Source organism: Cornus florida, unplaced genomic scaffold (assembly GCF_030987335.1).
Source record: "Cornus florida cultivar Cherokee Brave unplaced genomic scaffold, ASM3098733v1 CherokeeBrave_3.0.0_Hap2_Chr09, whole genome shotgun sequence".
Classification (NCBI taxonomy): Eukaryota; Viridiplantae; Streptophyta; class Magnoliopsida; order Cornales; family Cornaceae; genus Cornus; species Cornus florida.
Genome location: NW_026775579.1, coordinates 75617739 through 75642948, shown reverse-complemented (window position 1 = coordinate 75642948; position 25210 = coordinate 75617739). Strand labels below are relative to the sequence as shown.

At 36.3% G+C, this 25210-nt stretch overlaps 1 pseudogene; it reads left to right on the top strand.

Moving 5' to 3' along the window:
* Window positions 1–16964: 16964 nt before the first annotated feature.
* Window positions 16965–25210, top strand: part of LOC132272889 (uncharacterized) — a 48059-nt pseudogene continuing 39813 nt past the window's right edge.

Here is a 25210-nt window from a genome sequence, read left to right as displayed (position 1 = left end):
CACTGAAACATACACCAATACCCCCAAACTTAAATTGCACATTGTCCTCAATGTGTGAAGAGAACAAAGGAAAGAGTATACCAGTACTTTAGACATGAATGATCGGGATAGAAGTATCCAAAGTGGGTGGCATGGCCCCCCCAAACTTGGGATAAACTGTGGTCCTGAAAAGTTTGCACTCGGATAAACTCATTAGATAACAAGATAGGATAATCAGTGCACAGTGGACATGCAAGTGTAAAATGGGATAAATAGAGAATAGAGAGAGAGGTGTAAGAGTGGTCCTGAAAAATTGGGCAGCACTCTCTCACTGAAGTCACTGTGGTGTACCTGATGGAGTCAAACATACAAATATGAGATACTAAGAGACATCCATAATCAAAAAGCAATATATAGAGAATATAAAGTGCAGGTACATCAATAAAATAATAAAGTCGACAGACCGGCTGCAAAGTATAATACAGTAACAGTGACAGTATAATACAGATCCAGAATAAAAGAAATGAAAGCATAGAACAACTGGAAGTGGAGTCTCAGGAGGCCCGATCGTGAAGATCTGCAGTGGCTGGAGGTGCAGGTGCGGGTGCAGGTACAGGGAGTCGGCTGGAGAGATCGGCAAAGCAAGCCATGACATCAGCCCTGAAAGAGGTGAACTCAGCTCGGTGGGCAGTGATGTCAGCTCGCATGGCTGCTACGTTCTCCTCCAGTGTCTGCAAGTGTGCTTCGAATCCGGGAGTGGGAATTGGAGACTCAGGCAGAGATGCCTCTGAAAAAGACTCCCGAACTCGCTCCTGAGCAGCGGCTCGATCACTGGTATCATCGGCATCAGCATCATCTGCAGCATCGGCATACTCCTCCGCAGGTCGCTCCAGGTCAATGTCCATGCGATCGGTAGCCGGACCGACTGGTGCGTCGTCCGCTGCGATATCTGCTACTGCTGGAGGTGCCGGCTGTGCCTGGGCTACCTCCTCCTCTAGTTCAGCTGCTGCCTCTATAGCTGGCTCCTGAAGACTCCGAATAAGAGCATTGTAGCTCTTATTCTAGTCGCTCCTCCTATAGAAGCTGGACCGTGCAAGGGGCTCCTCATCTGGGGGCACTCTGTAGCGCTGGTCAAGAAAGATCTGCGTGATGAGGTGTCCGAAGGGCAGGACCTTGGACCGCTTAGGGTCCTTCCTGGAAATGAAAGAATCATACAGCAACCTCATCACGCTCCAGATGAGGACTGGGATAGATACCCAGCAGCTCGTGTAAAAAGCGTAAAGAGCTGTCAAGTAGTCATGACGCCTCCGGATCTTGTGGCCCGCCATGTAAATGTTCTGGAAGAGAACTGTGTCGATGAACCAGAGGTCGTCAGGCAAGAAGGTCCTGGTGGCGAATGTCTAACCACCGACATGATGGCCTGTCAAGGAGACAGCCATGTCAGAAAATGAAGGCCTATGCAGCCTCGGGTATGTCTCTGCAAGCTCAGGTGGACACCGGTGTGGGCACCGGCAAGCACGGGCCAGAGTGTCAACTGTGATGACAATCTTGTGGCCGTCCAGTGTAGTGATCATCTCTGCGGTAGATCGTGGCGAGGGCCGGAGATGCTGAAAGAATAGCCGCACCAGTCGCGGGTATACAAGGCCGGTGACTGGGGCAAGAATGGCTGAGAGGCCCCACTGCATGATATCCTGATAGCCAGACCGGGTCAGGATAGACTCAGAGAAGTACTCAGTATCGAAGTACGACTCCTGAGCCACGGTCATGGCTGCATATCTCGGCAGCAACTGGTCACGGCGTTGAGCCGGTAGAGGTGGCTGCGGTGATGGCATGGCAGCTGCATCTGCCTGATGGCGCGTAGGAGAAGGTGATGGTGTGAAGGCTGGAGGAGCTTGGGATGTAGATGGCACGTGGTCAGCTCCCTCCTCAGCCTCGTGGGATGGGGACTGAGGGGGAGTAACCTGTGCGGGCTCCTCCTGAGCATAAGATGGCTCTGCAACCATCTCTATCCTGGGCCGTATATGTCTGCGGGGTCGCTGTGGTCCCGAAGATCGCTTGGCTACTGTCTTGAACCGCGGAGGCATGATCTCAAAACCGAGAGGGATGAGATGAGAGAGAGGGGGCGAAGCCGTGGTGAAAATAAGGCTTGAGTTGGTCGGAATTTGCTCGCCGGAGATGGGGAAGATGATTGGGAATTGGGTTTATGCCGGATTAGGATGAGATTGAGCGAAGAGGGAGGCTAGGGTTCGGTTTCCTTTTGAAGTTGGATCGATCCAAAGTGATCGATCCAACTCGGTTATATTTTAAAAACACGATATGCAGAGTTCGATCGATCGAATATGGAGTTCGATCGATCGAACTTAGGTCTCCACTCTTAATGGCATTTTTTTTTTTTTGAATGAATTTTGAAAAATCAAAGGAAATTAAATTAATGAGATGCAAATTTCGATCGATCGAAGAAAGATTTTGATCGATCGAAGAGGATAAAGAATGTACAAGTTTAAGGGTTCAAGAGTTGACACGTGTTGGAACCTTGGATCGATCGAACTTGGAATTCGATCGATCGAACAAGAAAAATTTTGAAAAGTCCCGAGAGCATGCATTTTGGAATTTGGATGCAGGTCCAAAATTTTTCTAAGTGTTGGGACTCATGATCGATCGAACCACATGTTGGATAGATCGAAAGGTAGTTCGATCGATTGAAATGGTTTACGATCGATCGAACTTTTGAAAATTTGGAGATCCCGAGAGCATGCATTTTGGAATTTGGATGTAGGTCCAAAATTTTTCTAAGTGTTGGGTGCAAAATGAGAGCTGGATCGATCGAGTCCATAGTTGGATCGATCGAACCAAAACTTGGATCGATCGAAATTATGCCTAAATGCTCAAAATGACTTGAATGCTCATGCAATCCCTTACTCAGTTCCTTCCAATGTATATGAACCACAAAAACAGTATCTAGACTTCGCAAGAATCAAAATGCAAGATAGAAATGAGGGAGGAATAGGGTTTTGACATCCTACGAATTTCGGTGCTAGTCTTTAACGTCTCTAGCAAGACCTAGGGTTCTTTTAACCCAGATCAAAGATCTTTCAATGCATCCCCTCCTTTTTGGGATGAGAGATGTTTCGAGTCACTCCTAACAAATGGTTCTTAGAAGAACTTGTAGGGGTAAACTCAAAAGACGTCTTGAGTTCCTTGTCAAAACTTTCCTTGGGCTTCCACGCCCTTTCACAACAAGAGTTCGAAATCACTTTTCTTGCATGCAATGCTGAAGATGAAGATGAAGGCTTTGAAACATTGTTCATGCACAAAAGCTCATTCCTTTCACAAGCAAGATCATGATATTCCTCTACCATATTAACCTGTTCCTCATATTTGTCAAATGGATTGGGTGTGGGGTTAAAGATGTTCAACTTCACTCTCATGTGCCCAAAAGAAATCTTCATTATCCCCGTCCTACAATTTATGTTGGCATTTGAGGTTGCTAAAAAAGGACGGCCAAGGATAACCGGAATTTGGTTCTTTGGATTGGGCACCAGTTCCGTGTCAATGACGACAAAGTCAACCGGGAAGAAGAACTTATCAATCTTAATCAATACATCCTCAATTATCCCCGTAGGCTTCTTAATGGATCGGTCGGCAAGTTGTAAAACCACCGACGTCGGTTTCAATTCACTTAGGCCCAATTTGACATAAACCGAATAGGGAAGAAGGTTAACACTAGCCCCTAAGTCAAGAAGTGCCCGGTTGATGACATGTTCACCAATGACACAAGATGTTATAGGTGCACCGAGGTCCTTAAACTTTGGCAAAGTGTTGTGTTATAGAATGGAACTCACTTGTTCGGTTAAGACCACTTTTTTTGATGTTTGACTCTTGTTCTTCTGCTTTTGGGTGCATAAGTCCTTCAAGAATTTGGCATAAGCCGGAATTTGCTTAATTGCATCCAAAAGTGGAAGATTGACTGTGACTTGCCTAAACATATCCATTATCTCATTGTTCTTGGTCTTTTGCCTTTCTTTTGAAATGGACCCTTTCAAGGCGTCCGGAAATGGAGCTTTTTCAAAAACTCTTTCAGCATTTTCTTTCAAAGAATTTTCAGCATTGGACTTGTTCGATTCATTAGATTTCAAATCACTTTTCAAAGAAGAATCATGAATAACATTTTTCAAAGAACTTTTCTCAAACACATTTTTCAACACTGTTTTCAATGAATCTCTTTGGAAATCATCTTTCAACTCACAATTTGAGGGCTTCTCATTCTCAAGATCATTCACATGCAATGAAGGAGGAATAGTGTGTGGAACGGGACGGGTGACAACTTGAGGTTGTACCGGTTCACTCTCTTCATTAGGCATTCTAACTTGATTGTCTACTACCCTACCACTTCTCAAGGTTGTTACCGCATTGACATGCTCAACATTATGCCCTTCCAATGAGGATTTGGTTTCTACAGCACATTGTTGTTTGATTGGGGCATTCATGTGCATCTTTCCCTTCTCTCTAGCATTAAGTGTTTCAGCTATTTGCCCTACTTGGGTTTCTAGCTTGGCAATTGATTGAGAATGAGAATGCAACAATTGAGTATTTGCTTCTAGAGTGCCCAAAGCATTTAAAACCTTTTCCTCAAAAGCGGAACCTCTAGAATTTCCTTGAGAATATGATTGGTTAGGGAAAGGAGAACTAGCAAATTGATTTCCTTGTGAGTTATATGGTCTTGAACCTTGGGATCCTTGGTTTTGAAGTGGAAGTGGAATGTATTTCCCTTGAAAACCGCCTTGGGAAGAGTTCGAGCCCTCCCCTTGGTTTTTCCAACAAAAATTAGGATGATTCCTCCAACCGGGATTATAATGGTTACCATAAGGATTGTTCCCTTGGTTCACAAATGTTGCATTAACTTGCTCAATGGGTTCATTTTGAATTTGTCCATGAGGACAATTAGAAGTAGAATGAAGAACACTAGAACAAGTCATACATGATTCATTTTGAGCTCTAGGAGAATGGTTAGGAAAGGAAGACACTTGATTCGCCAAGTTTTGATTGATCAATTGATCAAACTTTTGACATAAAGACTTCATCTCGGTGGTTATATCATTTGAGTGGTCAACTTGATGCAAGCCAACACTCTTCCTACCTTGAGAATTTCTACCATTCCTAGATGACAATGTTCTATGCAAAGAGTTTTCACTCATGCTCTCATAAAGACGCCACACGTCTTCCTCTTGCCGGTCTATATAAGAACCTCCCATTGAAGCATCAACCATGCCTTTATAATTGTCCGATAAGCTTTCAAAGAAGAATTGGACCAATTGCCATTTAGGCATGTCATGGTGAGGACACTTCCTAAGCAATTCATTGAAGCGTTCCCATGCCTCGTGGAAAGTTTCTCCCTCCCCATGTGTGAATTCTCTAATGGCGGTTCTCATAGCATTGGTCTTCGAAACCGGATAGTACTTTTTCAAAAATTCTTGTTGCATTTCTGCCCAAGAAGTTATAGAAAAAGGCCTAAGGTTGTTAAACCAATACTTCGCCTTATCTTTAAGGGTGAATGGAAAAAGTTTCAGCCTTAAAACTTCTTCCGGCATGTCTGTGTATCGAACGGTAGAACAAACTTCAAGAAACTCATCCAAATACTTGTAAGGTTCTTCACTATGAAGTCCAAGAAAGTTAGGTAGCATTTGGATAGTTTGTACTTTAATCTCATAATGGTGTGCTCTAAATGGTGGCAATTGAATGCATGTGGGTGCATTATACTAATTAGGCACATAGTGATCTCTCAATGCAAGTGGTGGATTAGCAACTTGAGGTGCAACATGGACACCTTGGTTATATTGAGCTTGATTAATGATGGGGGGTTGTGGTGCATACATTGGCCTTGGAATTCCCATTGGAATTTGGCCTTGTTGTTGAGGAGGTTGATGAATGTATGGCCTAGGCATGCTTAATGGAACTTGCATATTATCATTTTGTACATTAGGGTGAAGGATTCCTTGTTGGTCTATGTGACCAAGGTCTTCAACATGATCATCATTCAGAGCGTCCATTGGTAGATTGGTTCTATGTGAACTTCCTCTTCCCCTTGGATTTCTAATAGTGGATTCTAAATGCAAATCAAGAGGGACAAGAGTAGGTCTCAATGAACGACAACCATGCATGCACAATGCAACACGAATAAGCAACTTTTTCAACAATGCAATTAAACTTCACAACCACAATTTTCAAATGCAATGTATGTCAAATAAATGCCTCCACGTGGGCCCCCGATTTAATTAAGGAGATTGAGTAAGAAGGTCTCACAATAATCCTTTAGCACTTCAACTCCAAATTTAAAAGCTTAGCTTAGCAAAATTTTTTTTTTTTTTTTTTTTTTTTTTTTTTTGCTTGCTTTACTCCTTAGCTTTGAAGTTCTTTGCTAGCTCCTTGCTCAATGCACCTTGTTAATGAAGAACAAACTTAATAAGTAATCAAAAACAGAAAATAAAAAGAAAGTAAAGACACGATCAAAAGAGTACTAATCCTAATTGAATTTCACAATTCGACGTTGCCAATTTAAAATCCCTAGCAACGGCACCAAAAACTTGTTGTTGGTTTCCTTGATGGAGTCGCCACAACCAACAAAGCTTGAAAGTTGTGTGTGAATTTAGGAGGTGGCCAAGTTTTACATTTATAGAAAGCCACTACTACCTTTCTCTATATAAAATATAGATAGGGCGAGTAGGAATCGTCCCAAGGGATTTGAGGGTGTATCGAATTGTGAAACTATGGTAATTAGGGTTAGTAGGTCGAGTGATCACACAATTGGTTGGTTGGTTGATTAAGCTAAATTGAATTCAACTAAATAAAATAATATAAGGTAAACAAGAGAGAGAGAGAGGTCTTAGGGTGTAGAGATCACCACCAAGCAATACTTTTCTATACTACTAACAAGTGATCAATTGAGGGTAATGGATGTGTTGCAATATGATAAGGGTGTGTGTGCATTAGGTTGATTCAATTGGCAAGGATGACAAATCAAGCAAGTATTGTCTAAACATCATGTGAAGAGCACAATATATCTAAACAATAGAGCATATATTGTCTAGACAACATGGGGATAGCACAATAGATCAAAACAAGTCATTAATCCTTCATTAAGCTCATAATCCACATGCAACACAATATTAGAGGAATATGTCATTTGGACTCACAAGCATGGAACATCAAACATCAAGAGTAGATTGTCCTCCCATCTAACATTACACTACCACTACACTAAATCTACATTACTAGCATGAAAATAAAGCTATCTAGACTAGGAGAGAGGCACAAACCATCAAGAATAGGCATAAACCATCAAATGAACCAAAATAGCATTCATTAAGCATATCATCTTGATAATCTCTAGATCTATAGCATCAATACACATAGACATGTATCAAAAACACTAAATCTAAAGATAAGTACATGAATATCCTACTCTAGCATACATAGACATATGGATAGAATAGAATAGTCAATTGGAAGCATTAAACCATACAAACCATGAAATAATCAAAATTTATATATACATGAATATCAAGATGTATCATACAACACTAATCCCTCAATAATACACAAGATTAGAGTATAGAAAGCATGCTTGGGGTTAACTCTAGCCCCAAGAAGATGTCTAGCCACTCATGGTAGTGATGATCCAACCCTCAAGGGCTAACTCCATGGCTGCTCCTTGTTGGTGAAGATCTCCTCCAATGGTTGCTCTAGCTTCCTCCCTTCTTCCTCTCCAAGAATAGCCTCCAAGATGATTTTCAATGTGTGACAAGAGACTCTAGAACCTTCTCCAAAAAATGTATCATATTCCTTATATAGGTAGGTCAAATACACCCTATGATGAGCTGTGGTCGTGCAAGGCATATTCTCCAATGATTGGATGAAGGACGGAATAAATGAGCTGGACTTTAACTTTTTCTCGCTGGAGGAAATTCGATCGATCGAACCTTAACTTGGATCGATCAAAGATGGGTTCGATCGATCGAACTGCATCTTGGATCGATCGAAGTGGTCTGACTCCTCCGGATAAGGACAAGGCTGAGATATTTCGAAGATATTTATGGGGAAAAGGACAAAAGTGGTTGGTAGGCGTACAGCTGTGGATAAGATCAATCATTTGAATAGGACAAAATAGGGTTCGATCGATCGAAGGTGATGTTCGATCGATCGAACTTGGAATTTCAGCAAAGGCCAAGGTTGGATCTATCGAGAAGTACTGTGATCGATCATAGATGTTCGATCGATCGAACTCTAAGTTGGATCAATCGAACTTTTCAGCTGCACAACTTTGATTCTTTTTTGCTCATTTCTTTCTCCACTTTGTTCCCTCCTTTGGTTTATCTCAGGATTGCTTCAATTAAGCTCTTATTTGGCTGAGTTAGCTCAATTTTGGGATTAGTGCCTGAAAATATAAATAACACGTAATAAGTCTAAAACGGCAAAGTAAGATAGATAAAGGTACTAGAATGCTTAAGCTTAACGGGTTTAAATGCGCACTTTTCAGTGCTCATCATTTTACTTTTCTTAAGTAGAAGTTTTACGTTATTCAGTAAAAGTTTTACATTAGTGTAGCAGAAAGTTTTATATTAGAAGGAATGGGAGGAGCGAGAGGTGCAACAAGAACTGTTTATGAATACACGGTGGTGATCATTTGTTGTAGTCCATGCGTATGTCTTCATTGGTGAGAATTTGAGGAGAAAGCCAAAACTTATCGTCATCCAAGCCCTCTGAAACACTTACAGATATAATTGATTCAATATATCAAACAGGGGGTGATAAGGGCTTCGACTACTCTCCCTGAGATATATGTTGCTTCTGGTTTAAGATTTAATTATGGTCCCTCTATGTGTTTGTTGGGTTTGCAATCTTAGGTCTCAACCAAAGCCAAAAACAAAAAAAGAGCGAGAATACAAACTCTTAGAAAAAGAAAGTTAGATTTGCAAGAATTTGTACTTCTAGAGAGAGAGAGAGAGGAGGCAATGAGTGTGGGAGTGTTTATATTATAATTATAAGTTTAATTTGGTAAATTTCATAAAGTACTTAAGGGTAATTTCGTCTTCATGTATTCATTAATAGTGAAAATTGACATATTTATAATTACTTTTGCCTAAAGTGTTTTTTGATGGATTATTTTTTAGTGTTTACATTTTAGTTATTAACCCTTGCTAAGGTGTTTTTTTAATTAAATTAACCATTTGATTTAACCTGAATTTAGTATATATATATATATATATATATATATATATATTGGTCCTCCAACTCACATACACTTTTGCCCAACTCCGCTAACCCTCTCATCTTAGAATATCCTATTAGGTTAGATCACTTTGGTATAATATTTAAATACATATAACTAACTTTTTTGTGAGCTATGAAGAATAGTAACTAAATTTGAAATGCAAGATAAAATAAGATATATGTAATAAGTGAGTTGATTTTTATCAATCAATTATTTTTTAGTACTCCAAGTGAGACATTTATTAATTAAGAACAAAAAATGGCCAATCAATATATGTTTAGGGCCGTTTGTCAACTACTTTTGCTTCGTGTTTTTGTTTTGACTTAAAACAGAAGTAACATCCATGTTTGGTAACTATATATATATTGAAAGAATTTTGGACGCAAAAACAAGCTTGGTAAAAAATAATGTTGTAAATTCGAAAAATAAAATGGTCAATTAAAAAGGTAGTTTAAGACAGTTTTATTATTATTATTATTATTATTTTTTAATGTTCATTGCTATAGTATGGAAGTAACCGTAAACACCAATTTGGTGCTTTCAATTTTGGCTTCTTTTTCTAAAACATTTTGGTACTACTCAAATCGCAGCCAACGTTACCAAACACGATTTTGTATTTTGTTTTGCTATAGTATACTATTTGAATAAAAAAAAGAATATATGAAGTAAAAGCAGTTGCTAAATAAGGCCTTCGTGAAATGTTGGAACAGACGAACTATGCTTAACCATGGTACCGGTGTGTTTGTTTTGAGGTATTTAATTACAAGGGAATTGGATGAATTCTAAGATTATAATTAACTAATGTTAAACTGAGACGCACCATTGAAGCCTTTCTTCACATTTATATAAAATTGCTTGAATTTTGGGGTAGGGGAATGACATAAAGAGTAACCGTTAGACTTGTCAATGAATCGGATTTTAATCCGAATCCAATTTGAATTCGATCCGACCAATAACTAGGATATGGATTGAAAATTTAATCCGATAACCCGTTAATGATCTGAAGTCGATAATCCGTTAACTAAACAAATCGGATATGGATTATGATCGATCCAATCTGAAATAATATGTTATATAATAAATTAAACATATATAATCTAATTTTATAATATATAATATTTATATATTATCAAATATTCTTAACATTATTTTCTCCTCTTTTTCTTCACCTTCTTTATTTTTTCTTATTTTGAAATTTTTATTTTGCAACAAAGAATAAATATATAATTTTCTTTCTTCTTATTTTCTTTATCTTTTATTTATTATTTTTATTCTCTTTTGACATAATTTTTTTTTTTTAATAAAAAAAAAAAAAAATTGTACCCACACCCCTTTATCGGATCGAACCAGACCGGATTATCGAATCGAATATCTATTTATTAACAAATCAGATATGGATTGATTCACAACATATCCGTTGGATTATCAGATTGGATCAGATCGAGCATAACCTTATCGGATTCGGATCGGATTATCACTGATCCGGTCCGAATCTGACCCGTTTACAGGTCTATAACCGTGCTGCTTATTTTGGTTGATTTCAAGTTTGGTTTTTAAATTTTCTTATATCTATGCAAGAAATTCACATACCCACATGTTCTTATGGCGACTTAAACCCTCCACTTTTAATTTGATCGGTAGTGTGAAGCCTGATAAATATTACTTCCTCCGTCCCAATATACATGTCCTGTATGGGGATTCCAACTTTTTATTTTTTATTGTATTAATAAGAGTGAAGTTTCAAATATGCCCGGCCTTACTAAAAGACAAAATAATGCTCCGTAATTAGTACAGTTGTTTAGTTAAAAGGATAGTTTGGGAATGTTATAAAAAATAGTAGATTCAATTTTGGAATGGGATGTGCTTTTTGGGACATTCCAAAATGGAAAAATGGACAACTATTTTGGGACGGAGGGAGTACTATACACTAGGGTCCGCTACCTTCGACTCAAGATTTTTGGAGGCATTTTGGTATATTCCGTATTTGTTATATTGCATGTGTCCTACCGCGATGATATTTATTTATTCTGAATTCTCTGTGTCTTCAGCGATTTTTTTATCATTATAATAAAATTCCTGCAAGTCATGGACGTAACCCTAATTTTGGGTGAACCACACTAGATATGTGAATTTTGAAAAGTGAGAAAGTACCACTGAACTACACCCCTATTTAGTTGATTTAGGGATTTAGGTGCTGTTTGATAAACTGAAAATTTTAAGAGCTGGATTTTAAGTACTGAAGTTTTTAAGTTGTAATTAAAAAATAAATATTTTTTGACATTTTTTAAAATTTATAGTGTTCAGCATTAAGTGATGAGTAATGTCCATGATAGTTAAAATTTTACCACATTTAAGGTAGTGCTTAGCATTTTAAGTGATATTCAAGTTGCGTTATGAAACGCACTTAATTGAATAAGTGCTTAATCCATTCAGAATTAAGCACTTAATTGAGTTATCAAAGAACACCTTATTCATAGTTTTCTTGTATTAATTTTTTTTGTTAAGTACAGTTTTCTTATATTATTGTGGTTTTTTTTTTTTTTTTTTTTTTTTTTTTTTTTTTTTAATTAATGTTTTAATTTATTATTTGGAAGGTTAAATGAACCATACAAGGGATGAGAAGGGAAAGTAGTTTATACGCGTAAGTAGACTTGTCAATGAATCGGATTTCGCTCCGAATTCGATCTGATTATCTAGATATGGATTGAAAATAAATTTTGTAATCCAATAATCCGTTACCTTAACAAATTGGATATAATCCGATTCGATAATGATTCGATTCAATTAAAATTATATATATATATATATATATATATATATATATATATATATATGCGTTTTTAATTACGTAACAATATACTATGTATGAATGTTAAATATATTAGTTATCTCCTATTAAATTTATATATTAATTATTTACCACTATATTCATGTAGTTAAGTAGTTATATTATGTACCATTTTATATATTAATAATTTTTTTACTTCATTAAATCTTATAATTATAGATGTTAGTAAAAATGATTTTAATTCGAATCTAGATCCGAACTAAATAGGATATGGATTGGGACATTCAATCCGATAATCTGTTAGCGATCCTAATTCGATAATTCGTTAGCTTAACAAACCAAATTTGAATTTGATCAATCCGATTCGATCTAAATCCATTCCGTTGACGGGCCACGCGTAAGCTCTTTATTAATTTATTTTTTTCTTAATTTTAAATTTTTTCTTTTTTAATTGTATTGAAGAAAAACTATGTACCAGAAAAAAGGAGCTGGGCATACAGTACAAAAAAACATAAAAAAGGAGAGAAGGAAAGTACAAACAGTTCATCAACAAAGCCGTGATCTAAGGGTACCATACTCATACTTTCCAAAAGGGAGGTCTTGAGTTATCATCCAGAAGATAACAAGGGTTTGAAAGTGATGAGCACTGAAAAGTGCGCATTTAAACCCGTTAAAGTTAAGCATTCTAGTACCTTTATCTATCTTACTTTGCCGTTTTAGACTTATTACGTGTTATTTATATTTTCAGGCACTATCTCAAAATTGAGCTAACTCAGCCAAATAAGAGCTTAATTGAAGCAATCCTGAGATAAACCAAAGGAGGGAGCAAAGTGGAGAAAGAAATGAGCAAAAAGGAATCAAAGTTGTGCAGCTGAAAAGTTCGATCGATCCAACTTAGAGTTCAATCGATCGAACATCTATGATCGATCACAGTACTTCTCGATAGATCCAACCTTGGCCTTTGCTGAAATTCCAAGTTCGATCGATCGAACATCACCTTCGATCGATCGAACCCTATTTTGTCCTATTCAAATGATTGATCTTATCCACAGCTGTACGCCTACCAACCACTTTTGTCTTTTTCCCCATAAATATCTTGAAAATATTCCAGCCTTGTCATTATCCGGAGGAGTCAGACCACTTCGATCGATCCAAGATGCAGTTCGATTAATCGAACCCATTTTCGATCGATCCAAGTTAAGGTTCGATCGATCGAACTTCCTCCAGCGAGAAAAAGTTAGAGTCCAGCTCATTTATTCCGTCCTTCATCCAATCATTGGAGAATATGCCTTGCACGACCATAGCTCATCATGGGGTGTATTTGACCTACCTATATAAGGAATATGATACACTTTTTTAGGGAGTCTCTTGTCACACATTGAAAATCATCTTGGGGGCTATTCTTGGAAAGGAAGAAGGGAGGAAGCTAGAGCAACCTTTGGAGGAGATCTTCACCAACAAGGAGCAGCCATGGAGTTAGCCCTTGAGGGTTGGATCATCACTACCATGAGTGGCTAGACATCCTCTTGGGGCTAGAGTTAGCCCCAAGCATGCTTTCTATACTCTAATCTTGTGTATTATTGAGGGATTGGTGTTGTATGATACATCTTGATATTCATGTATATATAAATCTTGATTATTTCATGGTTTGTATGGTTTAATGCTTCCAATTGACTATTCTATTCTATCCATATGTCTATGTATGCTAGAGTAGGATATTCATGTGCTTATCCCTAGATTTAGTGTTTTTGATGCATGTCTATGTGTATTGATGCTATAGATCTGGAGATTATCAAGATGATATGCTTAATGAATGTTATTTTGGTTCATTTGATGGTTTATGCCTATTCTTGATGGTTTGTGCCTCTCCCCTAGTTTAGATAGCTTTATTTTCATGCTAGTAGTGTAGATTTAATGTAGTGGTTGTGTAATGTTAGATGGGAGGACAATCTACTCTTGATGTTTGATGTTCCATGCTTGTGAGTCCAAATGGCATATTCCTCTAATATTGTGTTGTATGTGGATTGTGAGCTTAATGAAGGATTAATGACTTATTTTGATCTATTGTGCTATTCCCATGTTGTTTAGACAATATATGCTCTATTGTTTAGATATATTGTGCTCTTCACATGATGTTTAGACAATACTTGCTTGATTTGTCATCCTTGCCAATTGAATCAACCTAATGCACACACACCCTTATCATATTGCAACACATCAATTACCCTCAATTGATCACTTGTTAGTAGTATAGAAAAGTATTGCTTGGTGGTGATCTCTACACCCCAAGACCCCTCTCTCTCTTGTTTACTTCATATTATTTTATTTAGTTGAGTTCAATTTAGCTTAATCAACCAACCAATCAATTGTGTGATCACTCGACCTACTAACCCTAATTACCATAGTTTCACAATTCGATACATCATCAAATCCCTTGGGATGATCCCTGCTCGCCCTATCTATATTTTATATAGAGAAAGGTAGTAGTGGCTTTCTATAAATGTAAAACTTGGCCACCCCCTAAATTCACAACTCTTCAAGCTTGACTTGGTATCGCGACCCTTGTAAAGGACCCGGTCAGAAATTTCTTCTTGTTTTTATTTTTTTTAATTATTTATGGCATTAAAAAAAAAAAATTCTATTGTTCCTTTCCGGACTAAAGCAGCCAATAAAAGCTTGTGAAGGTTGGTGTAGGTGCAAGATTTCTCACTATAAAAGAAATTAAAAGAAATAATACAACTCACTCAATGATTAACCAGCGTTACTCAGAGAAAAACGTATATTGCTCGATGATTTTTATTGGAGGTTTAGGCCTCTATTTATATATAAAAAAAAGATAATAGAATTATGGTAGGACTCGCCTTAATTGTACTCCAATACATTCCATATACAATTCTTTATCTATAAAGTTACTTCCTTTTATAATTATCTCCATGTCAGACTTTTCCTTTTGTAGAACTTTTTTTTTCATGTGGGATCCTTAGGACTTATTCAATCTTCAATACATTTGGCCCGAATATATCTTGGGCCAGCTGAGCTTGCTTGACGGGCTAAAAGTTTAATATTAGCAATCTTGGGCGACGGAAGACTTTAATTATTTGGGCTTGACAAGGACTAGGCTTCTGCAATACATCCAAAGATTAAAAACATAATTTTTTATTTTAGTGACATGAACGATTCTTATTGAAGGAAAAATTTTCCCTCCACAGTTGGATAACCAATTTTAATTATGGTTAAGTGCATTCCAAAACACTTGCTTATTGAGCAAGGGGCGCCCGATATAATTTCAAAGCCTAGTGCAATTTTGCCTCTATAGCTTTTGTTCAATCTGATAAATTATCACATAAAAATAAACAATTCAATTAATAAAAATTTATTGCCACGTACATATGGCCCAAGCATAACACAATGTTTTATGATTGTCATGAAAATTGTTATAAATCAACCCAGTTCATAAGTACCCGCAATCTGAAAAACTACAGTCCTCTGAATGAAGAGTTTTCCTTAGGGATTAAGATCAGTGCTTGTGCATCGGTCCGGTGCACTATTTCTTGTTCCATCACTAATGTTATAAATTTATAATATATATTAGGTCATGCAAAGCCCAAATATAATTTATGCGGAAATTATTGTGTGAACATGAGACTTTTCCTGCGAAAAAAGCTAGTTTTCTAAACTGATTTATGATTAGGCTAAGTTTTAAAACAGTTCAAATTTGATAGGTGATATAGGAATGAAAATGATACCTCTACTACAAAGTAAAATGAAAAAGAATAGACTACCCAACAAGTAAATTCCAGCTCAATAATTCCTTACTGAACTCTCACGCAGTGGAGCTGCACACGGAAAATTAATTATTTCAGATATGAACTTGCATCTAAACCAAATAACCAATTATATTATAAGTTAAATCAATTATACATTTCCTTCAAGCATGTTTTTCTTGTAGTAGCATGCATGTTGACCATTAATTATAACAGAACTGAGAAATAACTCTCAATCAAATTTTCTTTTCTTTTCTTTTTTCATAATATATATATATATATATATATATATGAATATTACATACTTTTACTCTACAGCTCAAGCCTTCTTTTGCGGATGGAAAATGATATAACGAACGACTAGTTTTAGCCTAGAGAAAACTGACTCAACACGTGTATGCTATGGACCGCGCATCTCCTTCTCTCACTCCTCTGCACAGCCCTCCTCTCTCGATCTCCCCCTTCTCTTTCATTCCTTTACTCCTCTGAATCCATCAAAAAATTTCCTTAAAAATCATTTGGGAAAACCCTAATCTTCGCCACCAGATTCAAAGCTCTAGATTTGGATCCCGTATAAAAGTTTCTGCTGATGATCTCAATTCTCTTCCATCCGACCAGTTTTGATTCTAAAATAATCCTGGGGTTCATATGTACCCCTCAAACCCAAATTGTTAATGTTCAATCTGCTTTGCCTCTTTGAAACCTTGCCTTTTTTTTTCTTGGTCGGTTTTGATACAATTGACTTTGTGTTGAGGTTCTATGGATATTCAAGCCTGTGGTGATCTGTAAACAAACCGAACTCGAATACGAAACATTGTCTCATGAACGGACTTTCAATGCAACCATCTGGTTGGTTCGAGATTCGGCTTTTCTACATTTGTATTGCTCCATCCGCTGTCCATAACCGGTGACCCAGGTGGCCTGGTCGCAATGGAATCGATAAGGAATCAACGGAGCTAGTGACCTATTTGAGAATTCTTGCGCCTGTTTACTTGAAAGATGAACAGTTGACAAGTTGATATATTTTGGTTTTAAAACGATTCAAGGTTTTATTATGTTGATTTTTTGTAAGTCGGATCGTATAGCACTACTCATTGTGCAAATCTCCCTGCCGGTGCTGTTGATATTATCCACAGCACCAACTGCTGCACCAGCAAAAACAGCTATGGCCAAACCCGGCTGTGATGATCGTTGTGGAAATGTAAGCGTCCCATACCCATTCGGCATAACCCCAGAGTGTTATCTAGATGAAAACTTTCTCACAACCTGTGACTACTCTTTTAATCCGCCCGAACTATTTCTACGAAAGAGTAAGATAAACGTTACCAAAATATCCCTCATCGAAGGTCATATGCACGTGTTGCAGTTCATAGCTCGCGATTGCTATGATGAGGAGGGTAACAGGCTGTCCAATTACGAGCCTCCCAAATTCTGGCTCATCAAATTCTTCATCTCTAACACCTTGAACAAGTTCATAGCAGTTGGGTGTGACACTTACGCCATTGTTAGAGCTGATAAAGGGGACAAGAATTACACAACCGGGTGCATGTCCATATGTGACAGCATGGATGATATCACCGAGGGGTCTTGTTCTGGTGTTGGCTGTTGCCAGACACCTATTCCTAAAGGGACAATCGATATTAAACTGACATTAAGTAGCTATAACAATCATACAACTATAATCGACTCCAATCGCTGTAGCTATGCTTTTGTGGTCCAACAAGATGAGTTCAACTTCTCCAAACAATTTCTTCACGATTTGCCACACACAGACAAACTTCCGATGGTGCTCGATTGGAGCATTGGAAATGAGGCATGCGACGAGGCTCAGAAGAACTTGACTAGTTATGTATGTAAAGAACACAGCGAGTGTTATGACCCACAGAATGGTCCAGGATATCTTTGTAGATGCGTTGAAGGTTACCAAGGTAACCCATACCTGTCTAATGGTTGCCAAGGTAATTCACCACATTCAAAATTTTATTTTTATTTTATTTTTTTTTCATTGCCAAGAATCTCACACGCTCTCGGACTCAAACCCACCATTCTCTTTAGGAGATAAAAGAGATACAATTAGACTACACAATCTTTGGTACCAAATTCATGTTTACATAGGACCTTTAATTGCATTTCTAACTTGTAAGTGTTTTCTTGACAGGTTCTTTATTTATATAATTGATTCTTTAATTTTTTTTTTTTTTGCAGATTTTAATGAATGTGAGGATCCAGATTACAACAAGTGTCCAAAAAATTGTGTTAACACAATAGGAAATTATACATGTATTTGTCCTAAGGGATACTATTGGGACAGCATGACAAGTGGAGAAGGTTGCGTTGTTGATGAAATACTATTGATAACACTTATTGTTAGTAAGTATGTTATATTGATTCTAATTAATCTATAGATTCATATTTTTAAGGCAGAAAAGAGGAATCTGTTGTGATAACACTTGCATTTGGTAAATTACATTCTTGTCAATTTGTTAGAGAGGTATTTTTGTGTTCTTGGTCGTGTTATTTTCAGCATACTTCTTCGGTTCTTCCTAGTTTTCTTGACTGTAAACTATAAATTTCTTTGGAGTTTTCAATATTTAGTTTATCACTATACTTATTTACTTAACAAAAAAGGAGAACTTAATTCACCTTCAATTCAACAGGTATTGCAGCAGTGGCAACATTTTTGCTCGCAGTCACCTTTTGGTTGTACTATGGAATGAAGAAAAGAAAGCTCATCAAGATCAAAGAAAAATTCTTTCGACAAAATGGTGGTTTAATGTTAAGGCAACACTTTTCTGGAAGAGAAGGATCCAGTGAAATGGTGAAAATTTTCACCAAGGAAGAGCTTGAGATGGCTACCAACAATTATGATGAAAGCAGAATAATTGGCGAAGGAGGTTATGGCACAGTTTACAAAGCCTACTTAAGAGACAACAGAATAGTTGCTATCAAGAAGTCCAAGATAGTTGATAAAGGCCAGATCGAGCAGTTCATTAACGAGGTGGTCGTACTCTTTCAGATCAACCATAGAAATGTGGTAAAACTCTTGGGTTGTTGTTTAGAGACAGAGGTCCCTCTACTAGTTTATGAGTATGTCGGCAATGGCACCCTCTTTGACCACATCCATAATAAAAAGAAAGCATCCATCATTCCGTGGGACACCCGTCTAAGGATTGCAGCAGAAACTGCTGGAGTTCTATCGTATTTGCACTCTACAACTTCTACTCCAATCATTCATAGAGATATTAAGTCTGCAAATATACTCTTAGACGATACCTACACTGCAAAAGTGTCTGACTTCGGAGCATCAAGGTTGGTTCCACTCGATCAAGCTCAGTTATCTACAATGGTGCAAGGAACCCTTGGATACTTGGACCCCGAGTACTTGCACACAAGCCAATTGACTGAGAAAAGTGATGTTTATAGCTTCGGAGTAGTCCTTGTGGAGCTACTAACGGGAGAGCAAGCACTTTCTTTTGATAGGCCAGAGGAGCAGAGAAGTTTAGCAAAGTATTTTGTTTCTTCGCTGAAAGAGGATCGCTTATTTCAAGTCCTTGAGGATCATTTAGTACTTTGTGAAGGAAATTCTGATCATCAGGTGAAGCAAGTTGCAGAGATTGCGAGGAGGTGCTTAAACCTGAAGGCGGATGATAGACCTACTATGAAGGAAGTAGCAATTGAATTGGAGGGATTGAGGATGGCAGAGAAACATCCATGGGTTAACATTTCATTGAATTTGGAAGAGACTGAGTACTTGCTTGGTGAGAGATCATCGGATGCCTATGAATATGGTGGCACTAGTACAAATGCCAAGTCTGATAGCTTGAGCGAACCTGTAAATATGCGCATCAATGGTGGGCGATGATTTTTTTCTGTTTTCATTTTATCAAAAGTTCCATATTACTTGCAAACTACATAGATGTCTTACTTGTGAAATATATATGTCTATAATTATATTTTAATGCCTTTTCTTCTGTTATGCAATTGTTAGGCCGGAAGATTTTCCGAAATTTTTTAGTTTTATGTATAAGCATTATGTCTGATAAGTTCTGAGAACATTCTGGGTGTACTGTAAATGAAAAAGAGAACAAAAATTATAAGCTGATCAAAGACAAGATTAACCTTATAAAAATAAAAAAAAAACAATACAATAATTAAAGAAAAAATTGTGCAAATTGTATGTGATTGATGGATAAATTTTAGAATATCTTGAAATTTCACTAGGAATCTTCTATAAAGCACGGACACTCCTTCCAGAGGCCTCGTACCAGTGTCGGACACTTTTTGGATACCGACACCCGTGTCCAAGGCTCGGACACGTGTCCGACACTTCTGTAAAATGTCTAAATATTATTTTTTATTAGACACACGTGTCCGAGGCTCGAACACACGGTCCGACACTTCTGTGAAACAAAATTTATTTTCTTTCACTCCTCTCTCAGTCTCTCCTCTTCTTCAATTTTCTCTCTTCATGAACAAGATATATATATATATATATATATATAAGTCACATGAACAAAACTTTGTGAAAGACTGAAAGTATATATGTTTATTCATATACATATTTCGTTCATTATAGCGATGTCTCTTCTGCACATCTTCATTTGGAATTTGGATCAACTTTATTTTTCATTTATTTTCTGTTTTGTCTTGTCTATATTTTTCTTATAACAGAGATGAAATTATTAAAATTGATTCTGTTCTTTGTTGTTGTTTTATTTATCTGTACAAGATTCTAGTAATTATATTTTGAATATATATATATATATATATATATATATATATATATATATATATATATAATTTTATAGGCGTATCCCCGCCGTGTCCGTGTCCTATTTTTTTGAAATTTGTCGTGTCGCCGTATCCGTGTCGTGTCGTACCCGTGTCCCATATCTGTGTCCGTGCTTCATAGGGAATCCTTAAGAGCATCCACAGAGCTCTGGCCAAAGGGCTTTTTCTGTTATTTGGGCTCCCAAATCCACCGCAGTAGGCTCGCAGAAATTGGGCAGACCCATATGGCCTTGCAGGCTGACTCGCAAAATACCGCTAGCACGAGCCCGATCGCTGTTTAATATTATTTATTAATTTTTTGCTTGATAAAATGACATCATTTTGGAGCCTTGTTTTTTTACATCGGGCAGCAACGGTGTGTAATAGGGCCATAAGCCCTGTTTGGCCGCAGATATTTTTGAAAAAAACCCAAAAATGGGTGATTTTAATCTCTCTTTTTTTAAAATAAAATAATATTCATTAAATAAAAAAAAAAAAATTAGGCACCGTTTGTCCAAAAAAAAAGATTGTGCCAAAAATAAATAAAAATATCTTTTTTTTCCCCTTTAAAAATTGGTTTTTTTAAAAACTTTTTTTGCTTTAAATTTTAAATTTCTACGGGATTTTAAGTTTAAATTCATGTAATATTAATACTAACTTTTTTAATCCCAAAAATGGGTGATTTTTAAATTTGTGTAATATTAATCTTATTTTTTTAATCCATATAATGGATAATGTATTATTTAAAGTTATAATATTAGTCATATATTTTTTCATCTACATAATGGATAACATAATGTTTAAAGTTATAATATTAGTTCTATTTTTTAATTAATATAATGAGTGTTCATTATATAAGATAAAAAAATAAAAAATATAGTCTTTAGGAAAAAGTTAAAAAGAAAAAATTAATTAATTAATTATGAATTTTTTTTTTAGAGTGAAAATTCTAAAAGTCTAATATAGTGCCTCTTTCTGGAAAGCAAAAACTGCTAACATGGTTCTTGAAAAAGTCAAAATGACATTTTTAGAGAGCCGAGATCTAAAGAGACTGATACGAATGCTCTAAAAAGGACTATATCCGTTTTTGAGAGTTTTTCATACTATTAGACTAAAAAAGGTTATAAAACTCTCTTTAACTAAAAAAAAAAAAAAAAAAAGGTTATAAAACTCTTATATATTAAAACAAAAAAGGGGAATAATTAATTCTTTACAAAGAAAGATATTCGTCACTCTTTCCATCATGAAAATTAGATATCAACAACGACTAGGATTATCAATAAAATTGGAATACAACAATCCCCAACGAAAGCTTGTAAAGTTTGGATAACCAATTTTAATTACGATTAACTTTACTCAAACACTATTTATTGAGTAACGCTCCTTATAATTTCAAAGCCTAGTGCAATTTTTGCCTCCATAGCTTTCATAAAAAAATGAAAGATTATCACGTAAAAATTTTATTCCCTCTTTCTATTTATTTATTTTTTATTTTTTAAAGTTTTTTAAATTAGTTGTCTCATTTGACAAGTCAAAGTCAAAACTTATTATTATTTTCATAATTATCCTTTGAGTTTAAAAAACTCTCAACTTGATGATATATACATTTAAACTTAAAATAACAAAATGGTAATTTTATAATTATCATGAAATTGTTATAAATCAACACAAATCATAAGTATCTACAGTCTAAAAATTAGTCCTTGGAATGAATGTTTTTCCATAGAGATGAAGATCAGTGCTTGGGAATGAAAAATAAAAATACACACTACCACAAGTCAATTCCAGCTCATTTAGACTTTCCACCTAGTGGAGCTATAGTGCTATACATTAAAAACAATTATTTTGATGTGAACTTGCACTAAAGAAAAAAGACAATTAAAGAGTTTTTCATAAATTTTTATTGTCGACTGACCAAGACAACTCCACAATTATTTCTGATGTGAACATGCATGTTGACAATTAATTATTATAATAATTGGGAAATATCATATCTCACAATATAATCTAGTTTTTCTTTCTTTTCCTTTTTTTTCACAACTATTAGAGATTTTATTTTTAATAATAATTTAAAGACTAAATTTGATATTTATCAAATTTAATTTATGCAAGTAAAGTGATGGGACACCACCATTTTTGTGAGTAAGATGATGGAACCAACCATCCCATCACATAAATTAAATTCCACACTATTCTTTTTTTATAAGGTAAAGTGTAAGAAACCTCCTTAAAATATATCTCTTGTGCAACTAACCCCTGAAATTACAAATAACCCCCTCAAACTATGAAGATATTGCAATTTAGGACATAGAAATCATATCAGGTAAGTTTCCGTGGCCGGAATTTGGTAAAGTCGTTTTTGGCCTTTAGTAAAACGTGGTCATTTAACTCTTTAACCATGCTTTTAAAGTTGATTAATTGATGTGGCCCCTTGTATTCTGAAGAACCACTAACAATTCGACACATCACCAACCTTATCACCATTAACTGCTTATCTCTTCCATTCATTCTGTTTTTCTCATTTTCTTTTTCCAAATTTTATTTTTTACCGTCGTCTCTTCCATTCATTCATTCACGTCGTATTGCACTCACGAAACTGTTGGGTCGCTGAAGCTCTTCGAGACTTCGATGTAGGTCGTTTGAAACTGTGGCTCGCCGGAGTTCATCGCTGAAGTTTCTGGGTCTGTCTGAAACTAACGGTTGAGGTTCGCTGAAGCTTTTCCAATGGATTGAATGTTGACGCTTTTCAGGTTGGGTCGCTTCTCAAGCCCTCTATATGGAGCTCTTAGTTAGGTCTTCAATGGAACTCTAGTTCAGTTCAAACACCTCTCCAGACCATTTTTCTTAATTATCTTGTCTTGGCAGCTTCGGTTCGGAGCTCACCGATCCAATTTCAATGGACACTGCCGCTCAGAGCTCGCCAGAATGGATGGGTCATTGTAGCTCTGCACTTGTTTTCATCTTCGGTTGGGCCGGTGGTCATTTAGTTTGAAGCTTTCGGGTCGTCGGTTTGATTTATACGGTTAATTTAGTCGTTAATGCTCAGAGCTTCTCGCCGGTTGAATTGTTGTACTTAAACCTTTTCCGGTTGTCAATGTTCTTTATTCTGGAAAATAAAGAACTGTACAAAGGCAATGCTATATAGGTGCAGATAGCCCCTGTCCGGCCGTGATGAAGTTTAGAATCAAATAAGAGTAAGGGCAAGAAAAGTACACTAGATTTCTTTCTTCATCCAGTTCAAGTTCAATGTTTGGTTGCCCCTCATACTTAGATCTTTTGCGAGGGAGAGCCTGTGAGAAAGGAGTCACCTCACCAATTTTCTCTAATAATAACACCTTCGTTTTCATTAAGAACCTCTTTTGTGTTGGAAAAAAAAAAAAATGTGATCTTTTGATATTATTTTAATACTCATTCATCCAAATATATGTTTCATCTTCCCAATTTTGTTCCTCCTTTAGCATCTTATACAATTTGTTGGTTTGATCTCTGAAGCTCACTGATTTGTTCTCTGAAGTTTAGTGTTCCGTTCAAGGCTAAGAATTTCTGGGACACACAAATAGGGCATGTTTGGCTGGGGGGTCTAAAGATTCTAAGAAGGGCAATTAGGTCTTTTAATTTTCATAAGGGCTTTATGGTCATTTAATTTAAATTGGGTAGTCACGTGCCATTTTAACAATCAAAATTCAACCTCTGACCGCCGGAGTGGGTAATATGCACCAAAAATGGTTAGTTGAGGGGGTTATTTGTAACTTTTATAGTTTAAGGGGGATATTTGCTAATTGGGTCATAGTTTAAGGGGGTTTGTTGCACTTTACCCTTTTTTATATTACTCACAGAAATGGTAGAGTCCCTCTATATATATATATATATATATATATATATATATATTATAGAAGAACTCTGTTAAAAAAAATAAAAAACCTCTAGTTAAAGGCCAAGATTCTGCAGTATTACAATTACTAAACTGCTCATGGCCTCTTTTGCGGATTGAACAAACTTCGCCTCTGAAACAAGATAAGCCAGTTAAAATATGAGTATATGTTTTTAAAAAACAAGGTTGAGGGTTCGAGTCCAATTAAATTACGTAACTATTGATATAGATGAAGAACCTGTGAGCCACAGATGTATCCTTTTTAACTGCAGAAATCACTGTATAACATATATGCATGCATGACATGATGACAGGCAAAAGATGTGTTGCAACTTGGAAAGTTAATTAAATATGCCATTTATGTTTTGGTAAGTTAAATATTTCATTTATATATATATATATATATATATTGGTTTTCATCAGTGATAAACTTACCTCAATTTTTATTTCTGGCTGCCCCTGTTTGCTTGTGCTCTTCACTGGAAGACAATCTTCCTCAATTTTTGAACATATAAAGAGGTGACTGTGGATGCTTATTTCGGTTAATTGAGGGATTTAATCTTGGTTTATTTATTTTTTTTTGTTAAATTTTGAATTTGAAAATTTTGATTCTCTAACTAATTCCAAAGTTATTTTGGTGAACAGAATTAGATTATTGGTTTTCAACTTATTATTTGGAGGGATAAAGGAAAACTATCCCAAATATAATATCTGCTGGAATATCTTACACATACAAGAGATGAATACATTTATTCCTTACTTATCCTATC